This window comes from Arvicola amphibius, chromosome 3 (assembly GCF_903992535.2).
Source record: "Arvicola amphibius chromosome 3, mArvAmp1.2, whole genome shotgun sequence".
NCBI classification, from domain to species: Eukaryota; Metazoa; Chordata; class Mammalia; order Rodentia; family Cricetidae; genus Arvicola; species Arvicola amphibius.
The window spans coordinates 158,350,747-158,376,813 of NC_052049.1; positions in this window are offsets into that span (position 1 = coordinate 158,350,747).

Genomic DNA, 26,067 nt, shown 5'->3' on the forward strand with positions numbered 1-26,067 from the left:
AGGAACTTTAGAGATAGCTCAGTAATTAAGAGCTCTTGATCCTCTTCCAAAGGACCTGAATTTGGTTCTCAGCACTTGGTTTGGGGAGCTCATAACTGCGTCTAACTCCAGATCCAAGAGAGTCTAATGCTCTCATTAGTGTCAGCCTTTTTCAGCTGATGTTTTGGAGAGCCTTTATGGATTTACTTCTAGGAGACACAATCTCACAGTTCCCAATCTTCTGACACTTAAACTCTTTCTGCCTCCTCTTCCACAATGTTTCCTGAGTCCTTAGTACAAAAGTTTTTTGTTGATGCAACTTTTGGGACCGGGATCACAGCTCTACATTTTGATAGGTTGTATTTTTCTTCAATGATCATGCATCTGGCAAAGGATATGGATACAGTTATATAATGATCTTTCAAAATTTATCACTAATAAATTAAAATGATGAAAACTAGCTGATGAAAGTCTTCAGTGGGAAGGACTTGGGGCAGGCTCATAAATACAAGGAAAATATTCTTAATCTTCAGGAAAGTACAAATTGAAATTCGATGAAAAACTAGTACACGCATATAATTAATTTAAAAAACTGAGAGCCAAATGTGACAGCAGGGGAGTCTGTCAATGATGTAAAACTTAAAGTTTCACATAGTGTTTGCAAAAATGAAAAGGGTGGAATCAACGTAGGGATAGTGTAGAAGTTCTTTCATTCTTTAGATGCTTTAAAATATTTTCTTTTATGTGTATGAATGTTTTGCCTGCCTATATAAATGTATACTACCTGTGTTCCTCATGTTCACAAGAGTCAGAAAAAGGCATTGGATTCCCTGGGACTAGAGTGACAGGTTGTGAGCTACCATGTGGCTGTTGGGAACCAAACTTGGGTCCAACAAGAGAAGCAAGTGCTCTTAGCCGCTGCGCCATCCACTCAGCCACAATTTAGCAGTTGTCAATAATGGTTTAAAATTTCACGATGACCTAAGACTTCAACTCCTAGACATTTACCAGAGAAAAATGGAGACATGTGTTTGTCGTATTCAAACCTATGCAAGATTGTATATGACTATTGAAACTGGGTTCTGCAGCCGAGAAACATTCCTTTAGAAGATGTAGTATATGGTTCATTTACTTCATAAATCATATTTATGACATTAGTAAGATGTGAAATGATTGTTGCAGAGAAAAGACCACTGGTTATCAGAGGATGAAGGCGAGAGTGAGTGACTGCGCAGAAGTGACGCAGGAGCTTTAAGGGGTGGTGAGAGGCTTTGTATCCTGGTGGTAGTGGTTATGAAACTTTAAGCTCACGGTAAAATTTATACACTTGTATACTAAGGTACGCTAATTTTAAAATTAAGATTAATAAAACCATTGGGTCTTAAGTATATTATTCTCTTTTACATAATGTAGTTTAGTTCAGATAACAAATTCCATATGTAGTTTTTCTGTGGATTTGTGGCATTCATGAGGATGTGTTTGTATGTATCTGCATGTGTATGCAGACATGGAAACTAGAGGTTCGTGTTGGGCATCTTCCACAAACCTTCTTCACCTTTTTTTTTTAAAAGATAAAACTTCTTACGGAACCTGAAGCTTAGGAGTGCACCTAAACAAGGGCCAGCACCTCTATGGTGTTTCTACCAACACTTCCCCAGCGCTGAGATTATGGGCACATGGCTCTACATTCAAACTTTTATGTGGTTGCTAGAAATCTGAGCTTAGGTCTTCATATTCATTCAGCAACTACTTCAGTTACTGAGCATATGCCCTCATTCTTCATCACCTTTTAAAATAAAAACAAGTATAGTAATAACCCTATTCTTCAAAATCTTGGAAATTGACTTTAACTTTCTGTACGGCTTATTCTTATTTAACAATAGATGGATGTCACATGTACTTTAGAAATATGTTGTATTATTTATTTCTGTTGCTGTGATGAAACACCAGGACCACAAGGCATGTCTAGAAGAGTTCACTTGAGTTTTGTGTGGCGGAGGGACAAAAGTCCACCATGGCATGAGGGAATGTGGACAAGAGGCAGGCATGATGGCAGGAGTAGGAAGATGAGAAATCACATCTTTAACCTCAGGCATACTGGAAGTAGGGAGTGATAAGCCCATCTCCAGCCATGTACTTTCTCTGGTCAGGCTGTACTTTCTAAAACAGCCCAAACAGTGCCACCAACTGGAGACCAAATATTCAAATGCATGAGCCTATGGGAGCATTTCTCATGAAATCATTACCATTCTGTTCCCTGGCCCCCACAGACTCATGGCCATCTCATAATGCAAAATTCATTTAGCTCAACTTCAAAAGTCCTCATAGGCGTTTACAGTCTCAACACTGTTTAAAAGTTTCAAGTATCTTCTGAAAGTCAAGGTTATAAACTCTTAATTGTAACTCTATCTAAGGAAAACAAATTATACACATCCAACATACAATAAGGCAGAATATGCATTACAATTCTCAAATGGAAGAATGGGGACACAGTGAAGACACATTAGAACAAAACAAGGCCAGAATCTAGCAGAGCAAATACACAATATTTAGCTCTATGTCCAGTGTCAAAGGGCTTAAGTAACTGTGCTCTTCTAGCTTTGCTACCTGCAAAACACATGCCACTTTTTACCTAGTTCTACTTCCAGTATGAAGCTCTTCCTGGCAGAGACATCATGGCTCTGGAATCTCCAACATTTTGGGATCTTCAATGCATGCAACACAGGCTCCACTTTCACAGTTTCAGATATGGTCTCTCACAGCCTCTTGCCCTCTCAGGACCTTGGAACAGGGACTTCTCTGCCACATGCTGCCAGAGAGCAGTGACTCTCTGAAACCATGGAGGAAGAATTGACAACCTACCAGGAATGGTGACACAAACCTTTAATACTAGCACTGAGGAGGCAGAGGCAGGTGGACCTCTGTGATTGAGTTCAGTCTGGTTTACACAGCAAGTTTCAAAGTGGCCACAGCTGCATAATAGAGAGACCCTGTCTCAAAAATAAAGTCAAATAAAATTTAGAGAAGCAACAATCCCTTCATTATGGTGGGTTTTTTTTGTGCCTCTAAAGCCAATTTGTGATGGACACTGCCCTTGATTCACACAGGAGAAGCTCTTTTACTTTGTTGCTTTTTAGGAACAGAACACGTTAGCATGTCCTTCACAAATTGGAAGGTTATATGGATGGGATTTTGACCTTTGGATACCTTTCTTATTGCTCCAATGGAGAACAGATTTCTTTTTGATGCTGTAACCCCCCTTAAAAGTTATTGTTTCCTTCTATCACATGACTTGACTTCAGCATTAAGCTTCCTTGTTCTTTTTTTAACCAAACTGTGCATTTTGGTTTTTTCTGCCCCAATTGATCTTTTTCACTATAACAAGTGTCATCAGTAACAACCATGCCACAGATTCAACATTATGTTGTCTTGAAGTTTTCTTCATAAGAGGAATTAGTCCATTACTTTTAAACTTAGCCTCACACAAGTTCTTAGGACAAAGGCAGAAGGCAGCTTTATTGTTTCCTAAAATATTAGAGGATCTTTAATCCAGTTGTTAATGTCCTTATTTCCCATTAAACCCTTTCAGGCAGACCTTCATAGTCATTTCACGTAGAGAGCTACTGTCTTCAAGGGTCCTATTACCATAGCCCATTACACCCTGTTTGCAACATTCAACCACTTTTCTAATGCAAAGCTCCAGAATCTTCTCTATTCCGCCCACCACGGTTAGATTCTTCACGGCAACAACCACTCTCTGATATTAATTTCTATCTTATTTATGTTTCTGATTTTGTGATAAAACATTATGACCAAAGCACCTTCTAGATGAAAGAGCTATTTTGGCTTCGGTTCTGGAAGGATAAGAGTCCATATGGTAGGGAGGTTATGGTAGGAAGCAGCAGCTATGGAGGGAAGAGCAGGAAACTGAGAGATCATATCTTTTACTGCAAATAGGAGAGAGGGGGGGGGAGGGAGAGAGAGAACTGAAAGAGGTGAAGCTGTGAAAGTTTCTGTCATTACTTAGAATGAAGGGTTTATATCCGTGAGTACATAAATGATATCTTATGTTTTACTCACATTTTTGAAGCTCAAAATGCTTTAGTAATGTTAAAACATTGTTGCTACTACTACTAATACTACTACTACTACTACTAATGGCAACAATAATAGTAACAATAATGGCAAAGACATCATATAATCCATAGTCAATTAAGAGGGACTGTTATTGGAGTTGCTCTAAGTACAGACGTTACTTAGATAATCAGCAAATTGTTCATGGATTTAAGTGTGAACATGTGTATGCAGACATACCTGAGTTATGTGCAGCCAAGATATTTCCTTTTAGACACATCATGATCCCTACACTATCATTTCAAGTGAGGATGCCCGTCTTACGATTCCTTCTGAGTCTGCAAACAGAAAAAGGTCCGTTATACTGTAAACAGGGTATATGAATCTTAGGAAAACAAGAAAAGGATACCATCCCTGGACAGTTGATTTTTTTTTAAAAATTCATTTACTTAAAAATAACCAAAAAAGAATAGAAAAATTTAATTTACTGTAGTAAGTAAAAGAGATTCTCTCCTATACCATAGGAAATAAAGCCCAGGTAGCTTCTAGGTCAAATAATAAAATGTAACAGGGAGACCACACAGACAAGTAGGTGGTTTCTGGTTATGGATGGCAAGGATGAGATTCTAAACATACTGGATGTGATTATCAACAAGGAAAATGCAAGTTCTAACAATGTAAGAACTGAGAATACATAGCAACAAAAGCACTCCAAATACATAAGCAAATACAGGTTTCTCTTGGCTAGAGGCAAATAATACGGACTTTGGAATAATATCAAAAAGATAAGGTCTTAAGACCAAAATTTGACTTGCATTTTTGAAAGAAAAAAGAACCTAAAATTTGAGTTCCTTCATTTGCCACGCCAAACTCTTAATGAGCTATTTCAAAGATAAATTGTACGGTGGTCGGTATTTAAAGTAAATGAAAAATGTTGTCAATAAAATAAAGAAGTTAAATAATAAAAAGATAAGCTGTGTGCATTTCAGAAACATAGTGTGATTTTTTAATTTCGGTCATAACTTCTACCTTACAGTGTTTGTTTATAAAATACCATCTAAGTGCAATATTGCTATTTTTATAACTACTTCTTGTGGAAAAATCTTTCTCCACATTCCTACAAAAACCACAGAATTTGCCAAATGTTATTTCATTCTGTGACCCTTTGAGAAATTACTATATCATTTATATTGTATAAATAAAAAGTTCAAGGCAAATATCTTGTCCATGACTATATACAGAGTTGCTATGAAATAATTGTACAGATCATTCAATTTTGCATATTTTATCCAGAGAATTTAAGATTTTTAAAAGGTAACGTTTCTTGTTTTGATAGAATGCTAAATATTAGTTCGTTGTCCAAGTGTCTGTATTACTAGCAGAAACTCTGAAGCTTATTTTAATTAAGAAAATATTTTCAATATTGTTCTACAGTTTATATAAATAGCGAGAAATACTTTGCACTTTGAAAATGTGGGATAAAACAAAACTAGGTGGTGCTTCTTTTATTTGAGCCAAGAAAAAATAGTACTGTGAATTCTTTTACCAGATTGTTGGTGCAAACAGATTTCACCTAAAGCCTCCACCTCTCTCCTTTTTCGTTTAGAAAATGTATGCATACAAAGATGCTAGTGTGAAATACGTGTCTGGCCACATTTATACTAACAGTGAAGTTGAATTATTTTGTGACGCATTTTAGATTTCCACAACAAACCAAATGCTTTTTGTCCACCAGTGATGTAGAATAATTAATCAGAGTCATCCTGGGAGGAGGACCCATCCCATTCTGTGTTGGTTTGTAAAACAGGCCTGGGCGAGGGGCCTCTCAGCAGGCTCACTCACGTTACCTGTAATTTTTCACATGTGTATAGTTCATCACTAGTGACATTCTGGCTTTCAGATCAGTCATCTCTTAGAACTTAAAATTGATATATCAGTCTCAGCATAAAATGCTATCATTCCCGTGGACCAACTGTTTACCGGAGTATAACTCCTCCTGTGTCTCATTTCAGCACACTGCTCCACACAGTGATGTTTCAATGTGAAATGAAGTTTTCTCATGCTGTGCTTCTGAGGAGAAAAAAGACAGAAGTACATGTATGATAAATGGGGACGAGTCTGTGATAACCCTTGGAAAACAACAGAGTGTGGAAGCATTGTGTATTATATTTGCTTTAATAATTTAATGCGTAGATGTGGCTTTTAAACTTTTATAACAAATATGATTTATGCTGCAGTGAGAGGAAGATCAATTATATTTTCTGCGAATCACTTTGTCTTCCATTTTATTCAAAAAATTAGCAAAATACCACTGCCATTGAATTGTCATGGTGGAATATCTGTGTAGGCTACCCTATCAGGAAAACGTAAAATTACAATCACGCTTTGCAACTGTATGGATTTAATCACAGATTTGTAAGAGAAAGAGTTTACTTTAAAATTTTATTAAAACCATTCGACATGGATCTTGGGACCAAATTCTGGCTTTTAATAGCAACACTAGGATTTAGGAAAAACATCTTGTTCAATTCCCTTATGCCTGAAAGACACTGTAGTGTTTGCATTCTTTCTTGGCACAAAGTGCATTTTCTTTGTGGCTCTGAGTGTAGTCTGGCTGTGACATCAGCACCCCACCGATTATTACCAGGGCTGATTCAACTGCCTTGGCTCACTGGGCTGGGCTCTGCAGACTTCCTTCACAACCCTAAAAGCTGTACATTGGCAGAGGATGATGACATCCCTGGGGAGACTAGAACCACTTAATTGTTGTCAAAATGGAAATGAAATTTTCCTTTTAGCATGTCTTGATTTAATCTGATAGGCTGCTTTAAAATGGAAGGTAAAATTGTTTAACGAAAAGTGGATTTAAATCATGTTTTAAATTTGATATCACATTGCAAATACTCAGTGTTTTCCAGAGAGAACAGGTTTAACTTACATTTTGGATTCTTACATTTTAATTTTCTCAGTTTAATGGATGTCTTTTAGATTATTTCATCGAGCACTATAGTACACTGTGAGATGTCTAAGCCCTAAGCTGCAGACAAGAGAAATATGATAAATTGCTGATAAAAAACAAGAGATTCCAAAGAAATGAAGAATGGAAAATATTTGTAGTAAGATTTTTTGAAGATAATTTCACCAACAGGTGATTATTTTCATGCTACTGAAAGTATAAGAAATTCAGTAGCAACTAAAAGGCTTGCTGACACCTCTCTAGTGTGTGTATGCATGCATTGGCTGTGTGCAATCAGGTAAAAGAAAATAGTTCAAAGTTGTATGCAGAACTGACATTTTTATTTGGAGACTAAATTATGTTGACTCTACTTTTCTTAGCAGATAAGATATTTTGGTAATATTAATATTATGAGATATATGAAATATATTAATATATGAGATATAGCTAGAAAACAAAAGATAATCTGTTTTTATAGTTTGTATTAGCCTAAAAATTTATTACCCAAATAAAACAAATTTGATGTTATCTTTTCATGTCTAATTAGCCTTGGGGAGAAAGTATGCATAAAAATATTTCTGGAATTATATCCATCACTTTGTTTACTTGCATTATTTTACAAGAATTTCAGCAAATGGCTCACTTTAAAAGCCCAAGTCAAGTTGATCTTACATTACTTAAAATTACTGTGCTCTTATGGTACGTATAGTTCCCCCCACATCTACATTACTCCCTCCCTGCTATAAATATCAATACCAATATCCACATTCCTCCTTGCTATCAATATCCCATGTAGACATTTGCTACAGTTGATTAACTCAATATTTTGTATTCTGTAACAATATTGTATGTTCTCAAATAGATAGCTTTAATTATCTGGCCATCCTTTTAGGAAACTTTCAAATGGTTATGAAAAGGAGTTTCGCAGTTTTTCTAGGAGTCTAGATTGGGTGGTTTGTTCCTACAATCTTATCAAAAGCAAAAACTGAAACTAGAGGCTGGCTTGAGGCCAGAATTTCAAAACCACTTTGGCAAACAGAGAGAGCACATTGCAAAAGAGGAAGAAAAAACAAGAGTAAGAAAGTGGACAAGAGCTCTTTTTTCATGTTAACTTGGAGAAGAAGAGTTAGAATAAGAAAGCACGGCTCCATTTCAAAAGAGAATTTGGGGAGCTTTGGTAGTTCACAAAGGTGGCAACTGAGCAGTTGAAAAGCATGGAGAAAGTCAGTACTGCACAGACAAGAAGGAAGCCAAGCTGAACATAGCTCCAGCCATGCGGAGCCCTTGGAGAGGAAGGCAGAGCAGGATTCTAATATGAAAGGTAAGGCAGGCTGCCCTGACACTGGCACCCTTACCTTCAGTACAAGCCAATAGCCTTCAGAAGCCTCAAGCCGGTGTCACATTGTGACGATACAGTGATTTCACTGGCAGATGGGTTAGCAATGGAGAAGAATCCCATATTGTCACTCTGTGTGAGCCAGACAGCAGTGGCTGAGTGCCATCTTTAGAGGAAATCTATTGTTTAAAGCTGAGCTACTCTGGGATCTTAAAAACAGGGAACACTCACAAGTTAAAGGGCCTGAATTTAAATCACCACAGACACAGAGCAAGATATTTCCCTGGAAGGCAGTTCTAGAGAATGGGAGGGGTGAATTCAGATTAGCTGGAAAGCATGGTTGCAGAATGCTCAGCTCAGAGAGTGAAATTCACAGGGAAAGACAACATTCCTCTTGGGGGCTGGGAGAAGACTATCAGTTGAAACTATCTCTGCCTCTGATAGCCTTGAGCATAATGCCAGTGTGTAGATTAACCTCTGGAATGATCTACCTGTGGTGAGGTTCACTGTTGTAAAATCTAAAAAGGCTGAAGTTACTTGATATACATGAATGCACCTGTCCAGCAGAATGGGCAATTCTTTCCTTCCTTGTGTAGAACTGAAGATTGTGGTTGCTTCCCTGACTTCTACCACACTTGTGAAACATCCCATATCAAGTCCATATGATTTGTGAACTAGTGAATTAAAAAATAGAAATAGTTAAAATACTATGATGCTTCAAAATTTACTAGTAAAAATGATAACTGTTTAGGATACAAACAAGCAGATAAGAGCCTGAGTTGATGGCTCAGTTAGGAAAGTGCCCTGACACAGGCTGGAGAATCTAAATTCAGATCTCCAGTACTCATATAAAAGCAAGACATGATCACATACCTTTAACCCTAGCTGTAGTAGGGTGGAAACAGGCAAGGTGGAGGGTAGTATTGGTTGACCCCAAATGCATTCACACATGTCAACATGCCTTTACACACATGGGCACTCACACATACTAAACTCCCACCCATCACACAAACACACAGAGAACTTTTCTTGTAAAACAAGGTAAATTCAGGGCCAATAAAATGGCTCAGGGGTAAAAGTAACTGTCAAGACCAATGACCAGAGTTCAATTCCTAGGACACATATGATGGAAGGAAAGAACTAACTCCTCAAAGTTGTTTTCTGACCCCCATATATGTGCTCTGGTGTGCACATGCCCACCCACATATGCAATAAATAAATACATTTAAGAAAAAGATAATTCAATTCAGGACATTAAGTTGAAAGTCAGTAGCATCAAAGAAAACGTGAAAGAAAAAAATCAATGAGAAGATCATCAATAAGGAACAAAGGGTAACAAGTTGGAAGAGAAATTAAGTATGGAAATTGATACTAAAAAGTAGAAATGTTGAAGATGAAAATTCAATGACTCAAAACAAAAGTGGAGAAAACATCACCAGTAGACTGACCCAACTGAAGGAAGAATACCAGGCATGGAAAATAGGGTAAAAAATATGCTATACTGAAATACCAGCACATCCCAAAGAAGAAAATATGCATGATATCAAATGATTCTGAGGTCATATAGGAAGCCAAGTCTAAGAACTCATGTTGTAGTATGATAAGAGCAGAGATTCAACTAGAAAAATCATATAAAAATTTCCAATCTGGAATAAAAAATGTACATCAAGACATAAGAGGCAATTAAAACTCATAAAAGACATTATGATGGGGATATTCTCTATGACATACAGTAGATATAAAAAATAAAAACAAAGAAACATGGTGGGAATCCAGTTTACCTGCAGAGGCAAACCCATCAACATAACATCAATGCCCCGCTCAGTAAACCTATAAGTCTGGAAAACATGAAACAATATATGTCAATCCCTGAAAGTAATAACTTTCAGTCAACATTGTTATGTCCATTAATTTCATCTTTTCAAATTGGGAAATGAGAATATTTCAAGACATAAATAAGCTATGGAATTCCATGGCCACCAAGCCAACACTGAAGATGTTTAAAGAAATAGGATGCACAGAAGACAAAAAAGTCAATCTTAATCATGAGCTCAAGGAAGAATAAAGAAAGGGCTGGAAGCAGAGGAAAACTAAGAAAGAACCATGTTCAATAGCAAAACACAGAACTTCTAATACTAATAGGAAAGAAATGGATAAAATGCTACCTAAAAGAATAATGCAGAGTGAATAAAACCAAGTATTGGCTCTTGGGAAAAAAAACAAGATTAACAACTCCTTCCCCATAAGTCAAAGAAAAAGATAGGCATCTAGAGTTAATAAAATTAAAGAGGACGTAGAAAATGTTACAACAGATTCCAATTAAATCCAGGGGATCATAATAAAACATTTTGAAACTTATTTCAAACTTGTTTTCCAAACCCTTAAAATCCAGAAGAAATAAATACATTCCTAGACACATATATCCCAATAAAATAACACCAGGAGTACCTAAACAGCTTAATATACCTGTAACAAGTGAAATGGAGAAACTCATTTGTTTCCTGGCTGCCCAGACCTCAAATATTACACAGAAACTATATTAAATACAACACTGCATGGCGAGTAGCTTAGGTGTATTTCTAGCTAGCTCTTACATTTTAAATTAACCCATTCCTATTAGTCTGTGCATCACCATGAGGCTGTGACATACTGGTAAGTTCCAGTGTCTGTATCCTTTGGTAGCTACATGGAATCTGTCTGACTCCACTTATTCTCTCTCTCTCTCTCTCTCTCTCTCTCTCTCTCTCTCTCTCTCTCTCTCTCTTTCTCTCTCTCTCTCCCTCCCCCTCTCTCTCTTCCAGCCTGGCTATATTCTGTCCTGCCATATGCCAAAGCAGCTTTATTCATTAACCAATAAAAGCAACACGTATAAGAAGGACATTCCACATCAAGCAAGCAATATGATTTAGGTAGTAGTCAAGTGTCTCCCAGTTATGAAAACCCTGACTAAATAGATTCACTACTGGATGCCACCAAACCTTTAAAGAAAGGTTTATTCCAATGTTCCTCAAACAATTACATCATATAGGAAAGAACATAATCAAACTCATTCTACAAATACAGGCTTACCCTGATTACTAAATACATTTAAGAACAAAACAACAACAAATAAAATTATAAACAAATTTCCTACCTAAAAATCATTGGATAAATTTCCAGTGGTTTTTGTTGACAAAATTTAAGAAGGCATTAAGAAGATCATAAACTGTGGTTTATCTCAGGAATTCAAGGATGGTTTGAAATGTCATAATAAGTATAATAAGAAATGTAAATACATCCACAAATAGAAACAAAAGACTATCCTAATAACTGCCAAAAGGCTTTTGAAAAAAATCAACACCATTTTATAATAAAAGTCCTACAGTTGCAGAAATAGAAGGATAATACCTCAACATAATAAAATCTTATATAGCCAAGCTACAACCAACATAGTACTAAATGGAGAAAATTAAAATCATTTTTTAGTTCTACTTTCTGGATTCTCACTTAGAATATAATTTGAAATCCTATATATAGCAATAAAACAAGAAAAAGAAATACAAATAAAAAAGAAGGCAGTTAAAGTATTCCTTTGGCAGACAACATAATCCTATAGTTAAAAAGCCTCCAAGATTCCACCATAAAAGCACTAAAACTGATAAGCACTTTCAACGAAGTAGCATGAAACAAAGTTAGCATACAAATTAGAGTTTTTATATATATCAATAACTAATTTGCCCACAAAGAAATTAGGAAAAATAATTCATTCACAGTAACTTCAAAAATATCTAGAAATAAACCTAACCATAGACGGGATAGATTTCTACAATGAAAAAGTCTACAAGAAAAACTTAAAGGAACAGATGATGACATTAGTGTTGCAAGGAGGGGCTCGCTTGTTCATCCCAACCGCCTGGCTTGCTTAGTCCTGATATAACCACACAGAAATTGTATTAATTAAATTACTGCTTGTTCCATTAGCCCTATCCTCTTATTGGCCAACTCTTACATCTTTATTTAACCCATTTCTACTAATTTGTGTATCTCCACATGGCAATGGCTTACTGGGAAAGATTCAGCATGTTTGACTCTGGCAGCTCCATGGTGGCTCTCTCTCTTTGCTTTCTTTCTCCTACCAAGAATTCAGTTCTGTCTTCCCTGCCTGACTAATTTCTGCCTTATCAACTAGGTCAAGGCAGTTTCTTTACTCATTAACCAATGAAAGTAACACAGACAGAAGGACCTCCTACACCACATTAGATAAAAGACTTCTTAATCCTACAGATTGCTAGAATTAATATTATGAAGATGTCTGTTACTAAAAGATATCTACAAATTTAATGCATTGTCTTGTCTATCAAAATGATATTTTTCACAGAAATAGAAAAACAACCCTAAAATTCATACAGAATCCCCAAAGACTTTCAATAGTCAAAGTAAACCTAAAGAGAAACAGTAGTAATAGAAATGTCATAATACCTGACTTCAAAGTATACTACAGAGCCCTAGTGAAAAAACCAGTGTGATATTGACACAAAAAGTAGAAACAAAGAGAATACAATAAAAGGACCAGAAATGCAGGTTACAGACACAGTTCTAGTATTTGATAAAGGTATGACAAGTACACACTAGAGGCAAATGCTTGATCTGCTTCATTCATGGAAAATTAGTCAGAGATGGAATGTAGAAGTCCTTGCCCTATGTAAAAAGGGAGGACTATTTCTCTTCATACTGTGAAATGATGACATATCAAGGTCATAGTAATATGTTAAAAACACATATTTAAATAAGCAATTAATAATTGTGAGCAGTTATTTTGTTAAGAAAAATTTCAAACATATAAAAGTAGAATTATGTAAAAGGCTCCTCTACATCTAACACAGTTTGAACACTCACCATGATTTTCCAGATTTACTTTATCATTGTTCCTTTCCTTTTTAGAAATACTTTAAAGTAATTGGGTGATTGACACTATAAATACTAGCTAATTAGACATACAGCAACAAACTGATGGGGGCTAGAAATATTACTACAAGATATCAATGATTTCCTCGATTTTGTTCATATTGATACTGTCTGAGATGAAAACTGGTATATTTATATTTTGTGGTAATAATATACTTCTTGATTTAAATCATTAAAGGCTCTGGGGTCTGGCGAATAACTAATCTTTGGCATAAGAATGCTATAATTGTACTCCCATACTCCTGTCTTTTATTTGAGTTACATATGCAGGAAGCTCTATAAACTTTAGACAGTTCTACATTAAAGGGTAAAAGTTATAGAGATTTAAGTATACTTTAAAACATATAATAAAATATTATAGCCAAGAATAAAACTTGCTTTATTTAAAAATCATATTTACTATTAATTATGTGTGTATCTTTGTGTAGGTTTGTGAATGTGAGTGCACCTAAAGAGGCCAAAAGATTTGGATCCCAACTAACATGTGTGTTTGGAAAAGAATGTGGTTCAGAAGAATCATGCTACCTCTTAACCTTTGAGTAATTTCTCCAGCCCTGATATTGTTTCTTTTAATTTATAATTTCACTTCATAAAAAAGTCATAGCTCATAGAAAATCTTTCTTCAGATCTTCAAATGAGAGTTAAATTCTGCATTCCACCAAGAAGCAGAAATTAACAAAACAAAACATGTTTTATGGAACACCAAAATACTAATTAGGGAAAGATGTGTGAAGATGCATATTACTAGAATCTGGAACAATAGATCCACTCATACTTCCTCAGGTCATGCCAGTGTGGTTTGAAAGTGAGTCCACCTCTACAGAAACAACCTACGAGCACAGCTCTTTGACAAGCATGGAAGTTTCCTTGGCACTAACAATTCATTGATTGTCAACTTTGATGCTCTATCATGGGATATCTCCTTGGCACTCCTGTGTTTCTGTTCATCATCCTTTGATGTTACTGTTATATCCAGGCTGCTCTCTGCAGCCAGAATTGCTGTCATTTCTACTGAGAGCTTGCCTGTCCATTAGGAATTTCTATGGATTCTCAGGGGTGATTCAAGCCTACCTTGTCCATTGTGGATCACTATGATAGATACAGTTTACTGGTTAATTCTACACCAAGTATTTATTTTAAAAGTTCTAAATTTTAAAACTTTAAACTTTAATTTTATTATATATTTAAGATGCACAACATGATATGCATGTATTTATGTATGTATATATATTTATACATACTCATAATTTCTGTGTCTACCGTGTATTTCTTAACAATATAGATTTTTAAAGTTAGAAACATTTACCATAGTAAATTATAAAGAACATGGAGTCATAAAATCAAATGTAATCAATACCTGAAAATCAGAGTGTTTTCAAGATAATCTTAGAATATAAAATTTTGTTTCAGCTAAAAATAATGAAAGATTGGGACATTTCAGCTGAACATGTCCACTTAGTAAATTAAAGAGCAAAATATCAGAAGTTTCTAGGTCAAGAATCTTGAGAAGAATTGAGGTTTTATAGCTCTGAAGATAGTGTCTTTTTGTCTTTAGGAGGTAGCAGTTACAACTTTAGATGGTATCATGGAGCTATGACACAGCTGAGTCCCTAGCCAACCAGGAAGTCCTGAACTCCAGAGAAAGGGCTGTTCCAAGTTCAGTGTAACTGAACTAATCTTCAAACAAAGTAGACAGACAGAAAATCTCCTCTTAAACTGGGTTAAGAGAATCCTTGTTTCTGGTATCCTGCAAATGATAACATATCCTCTCTCAAGTAAGACAATGTCATTAAAAATTATTATTTTAATTTCTTTGAGTTTTTTTAAAGGGCTTGATCAATACTTTATTATCTGAATACATTACTACTTTGATTCTCTGTCTTTTCAGATTTCTTTTCTTTTATTCCTTTTGTTATTGTTCTTTGGTTTTGTTTTTTAAGACAGGGTCTTGGTTTGTAGTCCCTGGTGGTCTTGTGTGTGTGATCCTCTTGACTTAGTCTTCTGTGTACTGAGATGATAGGCATGTACACCACACCCAGCTCTAATTGAAGTTTTTGTTATTAAAATGCATTTTACAATTAATTTTGCATATAAATTTTTGTATTTTAGGATTATTTTAAATGGATGATAATGAAAATAAACTTTTTGAAACACTACTTGATAAATTATCATTCAGAAAGATTGTGGCAATCACAATATTTATAATAGCTTATGAAGGTATCACATTTCTTCTTATGTGGAAAAAACGATGCCTCATACAAACTTTCTGCATGTCAATTAATTCAAGTATATATGCTTTCAAGAAATTAATTATATTAAGCTTTGTTGATATATTTCTAGACATTTGATTTTTTATCAATAGTGTCTTTTTCACTTTTATATAAAATTTAATTGACTTTAAGAATTCTCAGGGATACATATTATATTAAGGTTACTTCTACTTCCTCATTGATATTGCAAACAGTCTGACAATCTTTTTAAGACCCCTAATCATTTGTGAACAGATCTGAGTCCATCTTAGCCTACATTGGGAAGCATGCTAGTGATGCTACACGTTTATATATAATCTTAACATCAAACTGATTATGATTCAAAGCATGTGATTTTTGTTGAGCGAAAAGTGTGATGAAGAAAATCTTAAGAAAAGTATACCTATATTGTAGACATTGGACATAAACTGAGTGTTTTTGTGTGTGTGAGTGTATTTTTCCATGTGTCAATATAAGCAAGGCACCACTAATCCAAGTGAAGAATGATGTTAGTGCTCACAGGAATTAATGAAATGGATGAGCGAGAATCATCAGAATAGTAAGAACTATGCTGAACTTTAAGATGTGAATCTACATGTGAGGGCTTAACTGAGTGTTTTCAAGATGGAAAAGCCAAGTCAGCATTGAAAGGGGCCTCTTAACAACCAGAAAATTCAGAGTCAACCAGTAACTGCGATGTGTTAAATGCTAGCAAAGAACTCAAAGGAACATAAAATATCAACTAAAATATTTAAGTTGTATCTGACCTGCTGCTTATCACTTGGTTTTGCTTAAATAACATATTCTGTTGGCCAGAAACACATTCTGTAGAAGTATTTGCAATATTAGAACACAAAAGGAAAGCCATTATTTGTGAATAGCAATATCAGGCATATAAAATTTTAATTGGCTCACTATATTGGAAATGCTGAAATTCTGATATTAATATGAATTTCTGACTTGTAAAAGAAAAGTATGATGAACTGGTCAAGGAAGTGAGGAAGGCCAGCTTGGGGGCAGAGGAAGGTCAACACATATATTGAGGTTGTGGGATCTTGAATTCTTCTCTTACTGCCAGGATTCCTGAACTGAATTTCCCTAATATATAAAAGACTAAAACAGACTTTCCTCCATGTGATTAGCTTTGTTAGATAACTCTTAAAAGGATAACTGAATGGTAACTGAAATGGACGAACCTTAGAAGAACAAGAAAAAGGTTCAGTGCGTCCTTAACTAAATATTAAGAATTCCTGATAGAGCTGCCTCTACCACTCAAATAATTTTAATGCAATTGACTTTGCTGAGTCTTTTAAAAACATAACAAATTAAAGGAAGGCAAAAAATATAAAGAGCGAACTTGAGTCCTGAGTAAATATGTTACAAAGACACACAAGCGATAATTGCCCAGTTGTGCAATTTACAAACATCTCTCCACTTCCTTCACACCAGTTTCTGTACTAGAAAACCTGTCCCCTGGGTCTTTGTATCATTTATATATCAAAAGTGTTGTATGTAGAAGGAGCAGCGGGGCTGCGTCCCACCGCCTGGCTAGCTTTACACCCGAAATAATTATATAGAAACTGTATTCTTTTAAACACTGCCTGGCCCATTAGTTTCAGCCTCTTATTTAATTCTCACATCTTGCTTTAACCCATATTTAGTAATCTGTGTAGCACCACGAGGGGTGGCTTACCAGGAGATATCTTAACCTGCGTCCGGCTCAGAGAGGAGAAGCATAGCATCTGACTATGGCGACTGCCTGAAGCATCTGTCTTCTCTCTCCCAGCATCCTGTCTGTCTACTCCACCCACCTATGTTCTGACCTATTGGGCCAAGCAGTTTCTTTATTAATTAACCAATGAAAGTCCTCCATCAGTTGCATAACTCTTTCCATTTTTTAGCTCCCATATTTTATAACAGTTCTGCAAAAAAAATATTTTGCTTCTGTGACTGGAGAGTTGACCCAACCTTTAGATTCTTGTAGCATGAAGCATGAACCTTTAAAAGCATGAAGACGTTAAGTCAAATATGTAAAAGTTGGGATTTGCTCTCTTTAAACCACAGTGCCATGGCGGAAAGAGGCAGGAGGATTGCTTCTACTGGCTGACCACCTGGGTAGCTTAGGTTCAGTGAGAACCTCTGTCTCTAGGGAATAAAGTGGAGAGTAATACAGAAAGACCCCTGATACCCTCCACTGGCCTTCACATGAGTGAGAGCACACACTCACGCTTGTATGCTCACAGATATTTTATAAATACACTCACAGGAGTGGTTTTTATTTTTTTACATCTCTACTTCCAAGGAAGAATCCGTTTTTCGTTTTCTTCTGTCATGTTTTCAAGATGATCAGTGATGGCTAAAGTTATGTTTAGGTGAATGTCTCAGGAATGTGAACTCTCTCTTAGATGTTAGGTGGCTGCTGGTTATTTGAAACATCATTTCTTTATTTAGGAAGATAAAGGAAATAGATACCTATGAGGGAAGAAAGGAAAACAAGACATGAAGGCCTACTAGTCACTGGAACTTCCACTCAATGAATGTTTCTTAGGTGTCAGAAGTGTGATAAGCATTAAATATTTTATTGTTCTGAAATGCTCTAAAGAAACCCAGAAGTATGTTAAAGTATAAAACTTATAATATCTGCCACAGCTGGTATGTGGAAAACTCATTTAATTTCAAACATTTTTGTTACCACCATTCGTAAGCTTAACATCTATAAAATTATCCTAAATTTTGAATTTCAAACCACTTTACAATGTGAAATCTATAATAGATTATGAGTATTATTTTTCTATTTGGAGGCTTTTTTCTTTTATATAAAAGTAAAAAATCTGTGGCTGTATGATGTAAAATGTCTGGTTCTACAGATTTTAGAAAATTCTTCCTGTAGAAATTTCCTTTAGAAAATTTACCCAGACATGTTTATGTCAAGTATGTACTACATAAATTTTAAGCAAACATCTATTAAACACACCGAAGTAAGCTAAGAGTCTATCCACAAATGAATCATAAACTATACACAGTTTTCTATATGTGGGTGACTTATGTCTTGAATAAAACTTTATTACATAATTCAGAAATAATTAAAAAATATGGAGCCTCTTCTTGAGACAGGGGAATTAGTAACCATTAGAAAATGTCTCTAAAGATGCAACAGTGGCAAAGAAGAGGAACTAAAGAGCAAGAGGCCTTATCTCATGTCAGCAGGAAGTTGATTGAGAAGAACGATGTCCAACACTGGAGAGGGGCTTCAGTGAAGTTCAAATCAGTGCCATAATGACACAAATTAAGTTCATCCTGTGTTTTCAGGATAGTTATACAATTAGGCCTACTCTCTCCCAAAATGTTCATGATATTAATAGATGGCTACAGAATTATACTCTATGCAACACAGAAAACGGTAAAAGGGAATTGAGTTTTAGAGATCGGTTAGACTTTGTAGCATCTAGTGGACAGAAGAAATGAAAATATTTTAAAGAAAAAAAGGACTTTAATTATTTTAAACTAATTCACCTTTCTTTGTAAGTTCATAGATTATAAAGTAAATAAATTTTAGTTATGTATAAAAAGTAACCTCAAGGACCCCAAGTGGTGATTACAACCACATAAATTTCATTGGAATAAAAATTTTTGTCTCTACTAGGCTTCCCTACACAGAGTGCTAAAATTGTTTCAAGAGGAACTTCAAAGTATCATTTTACTAATTCTGGACTTGGAAAATAATGCAAACTTGTTATTAATAATGTAGTGTTGGGTCAACTTGTCATCTTAGTAGAGAAGCATCAGACTATTAAAACCCCAAAAGATATGTGTAAAAGAGATTTGAAGCATACTGTTAGCTTAGCAAGCAAATAGACTATAAACAGTAAGGTCCAGCCAGGCCCATATTGGCATTGGGCTGCATCTCTGTGGAAACCCAGGTCTCAGCTCTCAGTCCAGTCTCAGTCTCAAAAAATTGTCACCTAGCTCTTGCCCACCATCAGAGGCACCTTTTTTTCTTTCTTTCTAGTGTCTTGATAGTTATAAAGTTGAAAAACATTATAGTAGTGCCAAGAAATGAGCTACACAACATGGCACCCATGTTTTATGGGAGGATAAATGGAAGGATAACAATGGTATTTTTGGTGGAGCTGGAATGATGGCTCAGCTGTCAAAACACTGTTGCTCTTCCAGGACACATGAGTTTGACTCTCAGCACCCAAAGTGAAGCTCACAATTGTCTATACTCCAGTTCCAGGGGATAAGACACTAGGAATCAGATGAGCATGTGGTGAACAGATATTCATGCAGGCAAAATATCTATATTTCTATAGATCTGCTTTTCTATTGTAAATATGGAGTGTGTGTATAATGTATCTGTGTTTGTTTCCAAGAGAGACACATTTTTAAATTTTCCTAGTAAGAGAGGAGATGGAGAAAATGTTTTCTGTTTTCTTTGATGATTTAAGTCCATACTGACCTCATGCAAAATATTTAGGTGCTAACTCACAGTTTCTAAAAGGAAATCCTTTCCATGTCAATATATATTGTGCTTAAAATAGAAGAATAAGCTTTGGTATTCATGAGGTATTGACTTTGATTAATGGAGGTATTATGTGTTAGATTCTCTGAATTTATATATCTACTCTTCATTTTAAATCTAAGTAATAATACTCACCAATTACAATGACCTAAAACAAATCCCATAATATACTTGTTAGTGATTATAATGTGTAAGACATGAAGAATAAAAATATACCTTACTTTAAAGGTGTATATAGTATAAGAAGTGAATGATTTTAGAAATGAAAGTTAGTTCTTTGTTAAGTGTGAGGAGGAACAACAGGTGACTGACTAGTGAAATTAAATAGCCTTCAAGGATGTTAAAAATATCTCAATTAGCAAAGATGTGAATGGAAGGAGACAATCTGGTAAAAGAAGGATATACGGCAAAGCTTTGTTCTCAATTGATATAGACAAAGTGGCAAAGCTTTCCTCTCAGTCAGGAGTATTTTTGCACATCATCAAGAAGGTTAGAATAAAACTGCATGGCCAGGAATGCTCGGCAGTGACATTGAGACAAAGGTAAAGCTTTTCAATGTGAAAATAATTTCAGTAGAAAATGTGCATGGAGTCGTATTCCACTACAATTGAATTGTAATTGAATCTTAACCTGTGTTGTGCTGCTTAAACAGAATCTCTGAGAGTGGGTAACAAGTTAAATAGAAGAGATACATTTCTTAAAATTCTGGCTTCTGAAAGGTTTTAAACAGAGGAGGCCACATCTGGTATGGATCTTCATGCTATGTCATTCCATGCTAGAGGCAAAGGGCAAAAGAATGCCCAAGGGGATCCTCACTCGTGCATATGTCTGAGAGAGAGAGAGACAGAAGAGTGAGAGAGGAGAGGAAGTTAACTGAATTAAAACTTGCTTTTTATTAAACCTCAATTCTTAGTATGATAACTATACCATGCCTATGATATAGACATTAATTATTTCAATGCTCGAAAACTCACCACTTAAAGATACTGTTTCTCAAAAACTTGCATTGGGCACTATGTTTTCAACACGTGCACTTTGGAGAACACATTTAAATCATGAAAATGCCTATTATGTGAAAACATTGCACACAACTGCCAAGGAATGCCTGGAAAATCCAGATGAGGCTTAGTCATAACTACCCTTCATAAAATAAGCAACTGCTTATACTCATCTCCTGAAATTCTGCTTGATCTTTCAGGTCCATCTCAAATGCTTTTCCCTGGAGAAGCTGTCTTGTAAATCAGTAATATGTTCCCAAATATCTTCCTTGCCCTGCTGTGTTTGTGCATTAGAAGACAAGGATTTTTTTTGTATTTTCTTGGGCATTTTCTCATGGCTCAAAAATAAATACTGGAAGACCTAGTTGAATTACTGCCTCTGAGACTGGGGAAAGAGAAGTTAATGTATTAAGAATTACTGTGGCTTTGTCTACTCCTCTACTTCGCTTGCTGCTTCTAGTGTTTCAGTCTGTGCATATTTGGTTTTGTGGTGTATCTTAAGGCAGATTACCTCAAACCCATTCAACATTGCTGCTCCCCTTCATCCTCTGAAATTTAACCAGTCCAGTTAACTCCCACCCCAAAGTTCTCTTTTAACAACACCCAGAAACATGTAGATTTCCCCCATAGAAGAATACTATTTTTCTTTATTAAATGTTTTATAATTTTTTTTATACTATCCACCAAGTCCAGTTATAGTTGCTTACAACATTCTCTTCCCTGCAGTACGAGGTTAGGAAGTGCAGTTATTTCTTGTTATCTGAAGCACATGCAGAAGCAAAGAATTGCATGCTATACGACTTCAGTCTGAAAGCTAATTGGTAGCTTGTTGCAATTGCATCCATACTGGGAAATATTGCTGGAGCGATCCATCAGCATTATTGATACTATTGCTGATTTCCTGCTAATTTTCCCATTTTGCATCAAGTATCCCCACCCCTTACATATTTCTCTATTCACAGTCTGGCAAAAATTTGCAGAGAAAGTATCCAAGTGATGGGTGCACAGCAGGTGCTGGATCAAACAGGCCTTGTTCTCTGGCCCTTGGGAAGTCTGCACGGATCAGAGGAATCCAAGGGATGCCCTTCAGATGACCTGCAGTAAAGCTGCAGAGGACAAGCTCAGTTTCTTCCCAGGGATAAACAAAATGTACATAAAGTATTTTTCTTAGCTCAAATAGGGGAATCTATCTATCTATCATCTATCTATCTATCTATCTATCTATCTATCTATCTATCTATCTATCTATCTATCTATCAATCTACTGCCTGTCCCTGTCTGTATAGTTTATTAAAAGTGCCATGAAGAAAGTCTTCTCTAATAGATACTTAGAGAAGAGTATTATTTAAAGATATAAACATGAAAGATTCATGTTTTTCCTTTTGATTTCTGTATGGATATTCGGTTCCATGTAAATATAATATCTAAACAAAAAAACAAGAAACGAGAGTCCGGTAAGTGAAAGGAAGTGTATTCCTAACAGTATGTCTTTGGGCTGCTTTCTGTGAGGTTTAAAATGCTGGCAGAAGTGTCCTGTTGGTTTTGACTTTGTCATAGACTTCATCAATGGCAGTTTGTATGCATGGTACTGGATAGAAAGTGTTTTCTTTACAAATATTTCTCATTCATGTGATGACAAATTATTTCTTTTATTTAATTTGACCTTTATGGTATTATAATCTAACAGATTTATATTGAACTCTGTTTGTAAAAGACATTGAATCAGGTACTATGAATGAGAAATAACAATCATTGTCTTGACAAAGTTTGAAACTCAGTAAATTAACACAAGTTATACTGGGAAGAAAAGTGAACTCAAATGTTTTTCCACCTAAAAGATTAAAGACAAAAAGTTGATATTTGGACAATCTCACATCCTCTTAGCCTCCTGTCAAGGTAATCAAGATTGTTTGATTCACTGTAGTCTGGCCAACAGCGATTCAGATGGCTTTTAAAGGCCAAGTGTAAGCTTCAACCTTATGCCACTAACTTAAGACGACAAAATGTGCATTCACTCTGTCCTAATGGGTAAGGTACTAGCCTTCTACGTCCAGGGTTGTGTTCATGTTCCATTTGGAGTCTGATGGTGTATGATGGCTGTGGCAAGTTGACTAGTGGGTTAGTACTTGATTCCAACCCTGGACTCATGGGGAAGAATATGAGAATCCATTCCCATAAACTATTTGACCTTCACGTGATTGCTGTGTTAAACATGTGCACCTCTCACAAATAAATTGAAACGTAAACTATTAATAAATAAGGAAAAGTAGATAAATAGCAATTTATTTAATGATTACTTCAAGGCAGTGAGTTTTCACTACTCACATACTGATTTAATTTTCAAAATTATGGGAACATCCATGGGTTTATTTTCTTTGTATTAGAAGGGATTATGTAATGCTTCTATAAAAATCATTTATTTATGTTATTCTCTCTCTCTCTCATGTGTGTGTGTACATATGTGTTTGTGTGTGATTATATGTGTGAGAAAGAAGACAAATGCCCTGTCAAAGTACACATGTGGAGGTCAGAGGACAAGTCTTTGGAGTTGGTTCTCTCCTGCCACCTTGTGGGATCCTGGGATCAAACTTAGGTTCTTCAGGTTTAGAGGGAAACCTTTACTCATTGAACTGCTTGCTGGCTCCTCATAAAATATTATTTTGATACTATAATTACATCATTTTCTTCCTTCTCTTTCCTCCCCCCAACATCCACTCATGTGTCTCTTTGCTGCCGTTTAAATTCATTGCCTCTTTTGCTTTAATTGTATTACATATATGTGTAGTTATAGCTATATAAATGTATTTCTAGATATCCAAATACCACCTGCTTAGTCCATATAATGTTACTTGTATTTATAAGCTTTTCATGCTGCCTATTTGGTATTAGATAACCAATTGTTATGCTCTTCCTTGGGGAAGACTATTTCTCTCTCTCAGTATTCCGTAGTTGCCTTGTGACGTTCATCCATCCATGTTAGCATTTCTATTTGGGTCCTCCTTGTTCAGGTTATGCTTAGGAAGAAGTGTTTGTGAGACTTCATGGGTGTAACTTCTGAAAACTTCTGGGAGCCCAAGTAATTGTTTTGTGGTGTAAAATTATTATGTAATTCACCTGTACTATATATATATATATATATATATATATATATATATATATATATATTTGTTAAATTAGTGTTTGAGTTTCACTCTATGTGTACCTGCACCTTATGGTCAGGAATTGTGTTGTAGATAGATCCTTGGGTGGAGGGGAATCAAAAAAGAGAGAGATAGTAACGTAAAAGTCATTTGCAATGGGAAATGGGAAAACCAAAAAAAAAACAACTGAGTAGACAGCTGGGTGGTTGAGGGGAAGATAAGGGTAAAATAACAGTAAAAAAGTCTGAAAAAGTCACAGGGAATCATATCTTTTTACCTAAAATTATCCATAATGTATGTATGAATGTTTCCATACGAGATGGCAATGCTCTTTCCAAGAGCTTCAGACTGCAACAAAGCCCCAAACAGCAGGCATGAGAAGCCATCTTACAAGTTGTTAGTTAAGGGAGTCCAAGATGATTCCAAAATTATAGCCTATTGCTGTTGCCCTTTTTTTTTTTTGTCTCTGGAAGTTGAAAGAAAATTTCTTTTACTGAAGATATCATGCACATCGGAGACAGGACCCAAGCTGGATTTGACCTGAAAACAATTTTGGTGGAATTTTTGAATCTCTTAAACCTTCAAGAGGGCCAGCTCCCATGGCACCAGAAGGCATCATGCAAGTTTCTAATGGAGAGAAACAACCAACAATACTCCTACCCAGCTATGATGCCTATGAACCACAAGACCATAATGGCATAATAACCCAGGAAAGATCATGAAAGAGAGGGCAGAAATATTATAAGATCTACAAAAACAGCAGGTTTGTGTGACTGCATCTCCAAAAGTGACAGGAAAGGTTCACCCATGATACCTTAGCAATACTGCTTCCTAAACAAGGACAACACCGATAAACAAGCTAACACGAAGGAGGAAATATCACAGTGCCCTAATCGGTGACAAAGAACGGCAGGCAGCTAAGGAATGTTGAGAATCAGAAAAATAGTTTTTCCTAGGGCAGAGGTCTCCAGTTAATTGTCCAATACCAAGTTGTCATCTCTGATATCATATAGCATATAAGTAGCATTATGTGGACTAGATAGATTATATGTACATTGATATAATATCTATCTATCTATCTATCTACCTATCTATCTAAAACAACCTTAAAAAGAGGTTACAAACCATCAGTTTGAATGAGAGCAAGGAGTTGGGAGTACATTGAAAAAGTTGGGAAGATGAAAGAAAAAGGAAGAAAATAATGTACATATATTTTAATATTTTAATTTCAAAGCAATTTAAAAATGCAGCAAAACTTCAGAAGACTATATATTTATATACATTAATGTTGAACATGTTGAATTGCACTATGTTTATTAGGAGTCTAGTAAATGTTTATAAATGTTACAAGAAAAAAAAAAAGAAGTCCAAATAATGTGAGCTAGATGTTAGATGAGAAGCCAAGAAGAGATGGCAAAATCTGGACATTATGATAGCACTCTCCCCTGTCTCTACTCCCCCCACTCGTGTCTCTCTCTCTCTCTCTCTCTCTCTCTCTCTCTCTCTCTCTCTCTCTCTCTCTCTCTCTCTCTCTCTCACACACACACACACACACACACACACATGGGGTCAGTTAGTCCAGGTGAAGCAGCAGACAAATAAACAAAAGTATAATATATACATGGGTGCTGGAGATCAGAACTCAAGTCCTCATGTTTGTGTGCCAAGCACTTTATCAATGGAGGCTTTTCTTCATGTCTTTGCTTTAGAACCAGTCCTATGTGGTTCATATCTTCCCAGTCAGGTGGCAGGCAGGTAGGGCTACCTATCTTCCTAAAAGCTATTTTAGAATATACAAGAGGAGGTTAAAAATCAATTGGATACCAACACATACTTACTTAGCCATAGGGTGGTGGGATAAGAATAAAA